Source organism: Lactuca saligna, chromosome 8 (genome assembly GCF_052625555.1).
Source record: "Lactuca saligna cultivar CGN05327 chromosome 8, ASM5262555v1, whole genome shotgun sequence".
Lineage (NCBI taxonomy): Eukaryota > Viridiplantae > Streptophyta > Magnoliopsida > Asterales > Asteraceae > Lactuca > Lactuca saligna.
Genome location: NC_136424.1, coordinates 170,232,943 through 170,239,937, shown reverse-complemented (window position 1 = coordinate 170,239,937; position 6,995 = coordinate 170,232,943).

The window sequence follows — 6,995 nt, the reverse complement described above, 5'->3', positions numbered from 1 at the left end:
ATCTCCTAGTCCTTCACTTGACTCACATATTCACGTGAATAAGGAATTAGTCTTAATTTCTTAGAAAAAATGTTCTCATTCATCACACAATACAAGTTGTATGATTCCAAGTTTCCATCAAACTGAAACTTGGGTGATGAGAATCTTTCCTTATTTGGTAAATTTGATGCAAGGAGAGGAGCAACAAATACATTCGAAGGCAAAATTCATTCCAAACTTGGGAACAAATGAAAGAATTAAATCTATTTTCCAATATTGCTATCATTGCAAACATATAAACAACATTTTCACAAATGCCATTGTAAGAAAACTTAAAATAAAAAAAATTCTTTATTTATAAAAGCGCAGAAAACTAGTCCTTACAATGCAAATACAAATGAAAACTATGTTGTTATCTATTCCTAAGCAATCTATCATAACTCTTAAGCAGCAGCTCAAAATTCTGATCATTGAGCCATGCGATCGAAATCCATCTCTTCGCGATCAGAATCAGCTTACTCTTCCTTTAAGCTTCCTTTCTTTTCTACGATTCTACAAAACATCTAAATGTAATTACATTACATCATGTATTAAGAATCTCCAAATAGGAACTTAATAGAGTTAGATAGTGGACTTACCTGAAGTAGAGTCAAACATTTTGACTTTACCGTCTCTTAGATCTCTCAGGTAGTTAGCGCAGCTTCGCTTCCAATGTCCCTCTAAATGGCAGTAGAAACAAATGGTTTCCTTCGCATCGACACATGAGACAATCCTAGAATTGGTCTTTCTCTTAAGTTCAAACTTTTTGACTTTAGCTAATTTCTCTCTCCTAGGAGACGAAATCATTTATGGATTGTCACGGTTGTCCATGGAAATTTGGCAAGTAGATCTTCCAAACAACTTTGCTTTACCAGTGTGCCAACTCATTTCTGATTCAGCAGCAATGAGCAAATAGATAAGATCAATAAGGGTCATGTAGTAGTCTTTAATGAACCCACTATATTACTCAAGCAGTGACTGAAGAGCCCAGTTAACAGCCAACTTCCTCGAGACTTTGACATCCAACTCTCCCAGCCTGTCAATATGTAACTGCATCTCCAAGATGTAAGCACATACATAATTTCCATCTTTGTGTTTGCTTGCCAATAGGGCTTGAATGATCTTGAACTTTTCAAGTCTTTTAACATGTGGGTTAGAGAGAATAATTAGAGGAGGTGGAGGAAGTGAATTATGATTTCCAGTCCCATCAATGCACGAAAAAGGATTAATCTTTCACCTTGATCGCCATGTGGGATATCATCTTCATTAGGAAAGCTTTTTCCAAAAGGATAAGGAAGACCATAGTTGTCAGAACTAGACATCTATTTGGGAGAAATTCAAGTGAGATAATTTAAGTCCATAATATAACACCCAAAACGAATATATTAAGGCTAGGACCAAACACAATATTCTATAATTCGGAAGAGGGATGAGATAATCCAATTGAAAATTTGAAGGTAGGTAAATGACAATTTACCAATTTCCACCATGAAAAACGAAATTGGTTATTAAGTTTTAAATGAATTGAAATTCCTTGATCTTTTGAGATTCATTGAACTTTTCAGTGGCATGTTTAAATCTCGATTATGCCCTTCAAGTTTGTGATTGGGATGTCGAGGATCACAAACAATGTGTGAATAACCATGCAAATTAGCTTGGTACTCTCGATGTCATTTATCACATAATCAATGTGTCGATTAACCACACACACTCCATTGATCTATGACAAACATTGAGCTACCCTTTGCCACCCTTATTAGTCCAAGTTAGTGTGACGGTTAACCACAAACGCTCCATTAACGACTTAACAAGGTGCAAAATGCAATTTCATGGGATAGCATCATATTCACATTTTTCCTAAAGTAACGAAGATTCGGAATTTAATAAAAGTTTAGTTACTATATAATTATCATTATACTTATAATGAGAATTGGTGTCCTATCCTACCCGTTCGGCTAATGACCCTCCACCAGTCAAGAAAGCGGTAGGTGAGTGTGGACACTCATTAAACTACCATTTTATAGGCATTAACCTTATATCACCCTTTATAGATTGGCTTCGTGAATGAGGCCTAATAACAGTAAGACTGACTTATTCTTATACATAAGTACTAACTTTTAATATTATAATAGTATAAGAGTTGAATTTTAACTTTTAAAATTTTAGGGTTTGGAACTAAAGTATTCATAAGGGTAAATTTACAAATTCCAAAACTTAAGGACAAGTTTTGAACTATTCGTTTGGTCTCTATAACTTATGAGTTTAATGTATTTTTAAAGGAAAAACCTTTCATGTTCCATAACTTGAGGACAAGTTATGGAAGACTTTAAAACCATTTAAAAGAGAGACTTTTTCATTTTTCATAACTTGAGGACAAGTTATGGAGTTCATAAAAGGCATTTAGATCAAATATTCTAACTAATAAAAACAATCAAATAATTATTCTATGATCTAGTTAAACTCATAAGTCAAGATAATTCATATAAACAATTTACAAGAAATTAGTCTATCATATAAACTAATATAAATCTTGAAACTATGATAATTATCTTTTAATTGGATAAGCATGATCATTACCATATCAACAAAATCAAATTTTATGAACTAAAACATTTTGTGGTAATCATCCTAATCCAAAACAGGCCAAAATCAGAAGCATCAACTCGTCGAGTGCATGAACATGACTCACCAAGTTGACCTTATACTGAGTAGACTCGTCGAGTCAGCTAGTGGACTCGGCGATTTCATTAGTCAGATGGCCAGAAAATCAATTTTTTCAGCTTTGAAAAATTAACAAGCATCAACTATAATAGAAAACAACCCATGACTCTGATACCATTGTTGGGTTTTAGTATACTACAACATCATATGGTGCACATACAACCCTAAATGCTTTGGATCTATGTTTTCTCTAATTATACATGCAATATTTATTCCAAATCATTAAGCCTACAACTAGCATACAACTGACATAAACTACATAAAATACTAGTTAAGAGCTTACCTCTTTATGTAGCTTGTAGAACATGTTTTATTTGGCCTTTAAGAACTTAGCACCCCAAGTGTGATGCCTCAAACGGTTCACAACACACCTAGGACAAAGGAGAACTTGAGAGAGATGTTGCTAGCTCCAAAATCGGTTCTAATGAACTCCAAGAACTCTAGTGGCTGAATTTGGGTGGTAAGGGAGTCCTTTTCTAACGTGGCAAAGTCTAGGGTTACATCCATGCAAACCTTAATGCTCATGATCTTTCATATTACTTAGGCTACATGGGTTAAACCTCCATGGACTATCCATAGACTACCATATTGGTTTAGCCTATCCTAAATAACAATTGGCCCACACTATAAGAATCATTTATTTACTAAATCAATCCTCATATATTTAATTAGTCTCTTTTGATCACAAAATTAATTGCAAATTAATTCTTGATCAATACTAATTAAATAATACGATTTCATATTAATATATTAGAACTTATAATATATTAATAAATCATAAGTAACCTCTTACTCAAGTATCCATCCTATCAAATTGTCCTGGTGATATGCATCCCGAAATAGACCATGTTACTCCCGGGTCAAGTACATATCAATTATAGTTATAGGCTTAGACACCTAATCCAACACAACCACCATACACCGCCACCAACACCAAGATGGTTCTCTCCAGCGAAGGAGAACCATCTCAAATCCACCAGCTTCTTTAACTTGATCGTCAGAGTCCTCTCTCGGGGCACAGTCCCTGGGGAAGCTCTAATGCATCTCTCTGATTGTGACTAGCAAATCTCTCCGTCATGGATGCCTTCAAGAGAAGAGAAAACCGGAAGAATCGTCGGAGATCTATGTCACATCAGTTATCAAATACAAAAAGGAGATGATGAGCACTCTTCCCATGAACAGATACCACATTTACCACTACATTTAACTCATAAATATAGAAATGATTTTATTTGCACTACACCATAAAAAGGACTGATGAATACCTGTTTGAACATCCGATCATTATGATATTTTCATAGATTCCAAAATAGACCATTGCAGATGGTATGGAACTGAGCTTTCATTTTAGGACTTCTCCCCCAATTTGCAACAAATCTGAGTAGTTCGACAATGTTATTGAATGACTTGATGCAAAGAATGTTTGGTATAAATTATAGAAAGATTAAAGTTTGTCCCGATTGATGGCTCATCACTAAAACATATTTTTTTTTTCCAAAAGTTAAATAATTTGAAATATCTATTAAAAATTAGTTATACATCTCAAAGTTACCTTTTGTACGTGATCAAATTACACTAGCCCATACCCCGATTTCAATTGGAGTCTAACAAACTCTACAAATGTGTGACACTTTTACAGCATTAATATTCACATGCAAGTATGAAATTTGATTTTATATTATTTCACTTCAATTAATAAATTATACAAGTCAAATAAACTAAAATAATAAAATCGAAAATGATTGGGGCGTATTTAGTCCAAAAGAACATGTATAATTTGCGCCGGTCTAGTTCCTCCCAATATATTAGCTGTTAAGCGCGTACAACTATATCAAGCTGGTGCTAATCTCCACCGTCAATTCGCGGCGGGTCTACCATACGAGTGGGCCATGAAAGCTTCATCACAATTTGGACGGATGCGATTAAATCCTCTGAGCTGTTTAAAGAAAGTACACATGGAATTCCCGTGTATCTCGTTCTCGCTGATCACGGGTCCTACGCGTTCGCTTTAGTTTAGGATTTTGGTGCACATTTAATAGCGTAGACGTAACACATATTAACTTTATATATTAAAGTTTTTATTTATATTTTGTATCATCTCATAACCTGTAGTTTATATAATTATTACTTTAATTACTACTCTATGAAGGCATTTCTGCGTTCTAAATAAGCCAATTTTGGAAAAAAAAAAAAAAAAAAGATAAATTATGGAAATGTCATGTCGTAAAAGACAAGATTTTTACTTAAGATGAATAGTATTGAAAAGGTAAAACTGGAAATATTAAATATCGGGTGACAAAGCATTCTGTTGTAACAAAATCACATTTGAGGAAAACGCTACCTGTTATATAAATAAACAAGTTTCTATGTTTATTACAAAGGTACCATATTGAAATATAATATATCGAAAAACCTGTCATAAACGAGCAAAAGTTTAGGTATGAATGTGTTATTATTGAAAAAATATAAGGTACGAACTGTGAATAAAAATTATAAAATACACCACCCTTTTTACTACCATTGCGTACGCAGATGTCAACGGTTTTTTTTTTCACGATAAATATTTAAGGAAATAATAAAAATAAAATAATTTGAAATCATGATCGGACAAAATTGTGTTTTTGTGGGACGTTTTATGTTGGGTTTTTCTTCCCCATCTTATATAAAAAAACAATATTATGGTAGTACCTTTATTTATTTATTTTTTGTAATTTATTTATTATTTATATACAACTTCCTAATAAAAAAATTAAAAATCCCTACCTCCAGCCATCACCTCGCCCACCACTACCATTGAACACCACCACCAACACTATAAGTGAAGAAGACCACGAACACTGTCCTCGACTGCCACTGCTATTACTATCGTTGGCCACCACCATTGTCGCCAAACACCACCCACAACCATACCTACTAGGTTTTCTTTCTCCATCGACCCAACCATTGTACTTTCTTTCACCGGTCACACCTCACCTGCAACAGATATAGATTTCAGTGGTTTTGATATTATACCTTGGTTCTAGAAAAACAACCTAATTTCAAGATCTTGTGAAAATCTAAATTTCATCTTTAACCCAGATTTAAAAGCTTGTCTGCAACCCATTGTCAACCGAAAAAAAAAACGAAAAGATAACCCAAATCAAAACTTAAAATGGCAACAAAAAAAATACAGTTTTTGGATCAAATAATGATTCTAGAATAGAAATGATATGGTTCATTAATTTTGCTATAGAAATTTTCTTATACAATTTCAAAGATTCATAGGTAAGGTAGTTTTTAAATTTATTTGAAGATAGGTCACTAAATATTTTCTATAGAAATTTTAGATAAATTAAAAAAAAATAAGTGGGTCATTGGACCCACATTAGTTGCACTTGGCCTCACCCCCGTTTGAATCTACAACCTAGAACCTCATTGACTTTCTCAATTACTCCGATATATTTGACCTAAATTGAAGCCACCATCACCGTTGTCGCCTTCCTCTACAAGCTCCACCCCTAAGAGCTTCGTCATTACAAGCCCATCCACCTACAACTCATGAATCATATATGCATCCATCGATTTCATGAGGAAACTCTCAGGATTAATCTATTTCATCAAGTTTGGATATTCCTCCATCAATTTCAACCAGAACCAATAGTCTGATTTTTTAACGACGATTTTGGTGCAACGAACAATAACATCCAATAGAGGAGTATGCCATAACACCTAACGAACTAGGGTTTGATCCCTCTCCGAAGAGATAACAACAATATCCTTAGCAACACAGTTTCTCATTAATGGCTTCATTGCTTTAGACACTGATAGAACTCGGTACCACTACCCCAAAACCCATTGGGAGGGAAAAACTGTAGTGTGCCTCCTCCCAGTTTTCCCCTCCCAAGTTGAACTTGAACTCATTGAGACTAGTATGATTTTGAATGCAGTGTTGTGGTGGCCAACAAGAAAAGATACATGAAATGAGGTAATGACGTGAGTGCGTAAGTGGGGAAGATAATTCAACCATGAGAAATAGAATTATAAAGATATGAAGAAGGGATAAAGGGGATATTCGGGGTGTGGTGATCACCGGGGTTTTGATGTTCACATGAGTTTAATGTTCACTAGAGCTCACAAAAGAGTAGATATATGAGTTCATAAATTGTTTGTGAGAGTGAAAAAACGGTATTGTAGTATTTTTATGTCTATCAGTGATTAAAAGCAAAACAAAAACAAACTATAGAGACGATCTAACTATTAAAAAAATGGTTGGATAC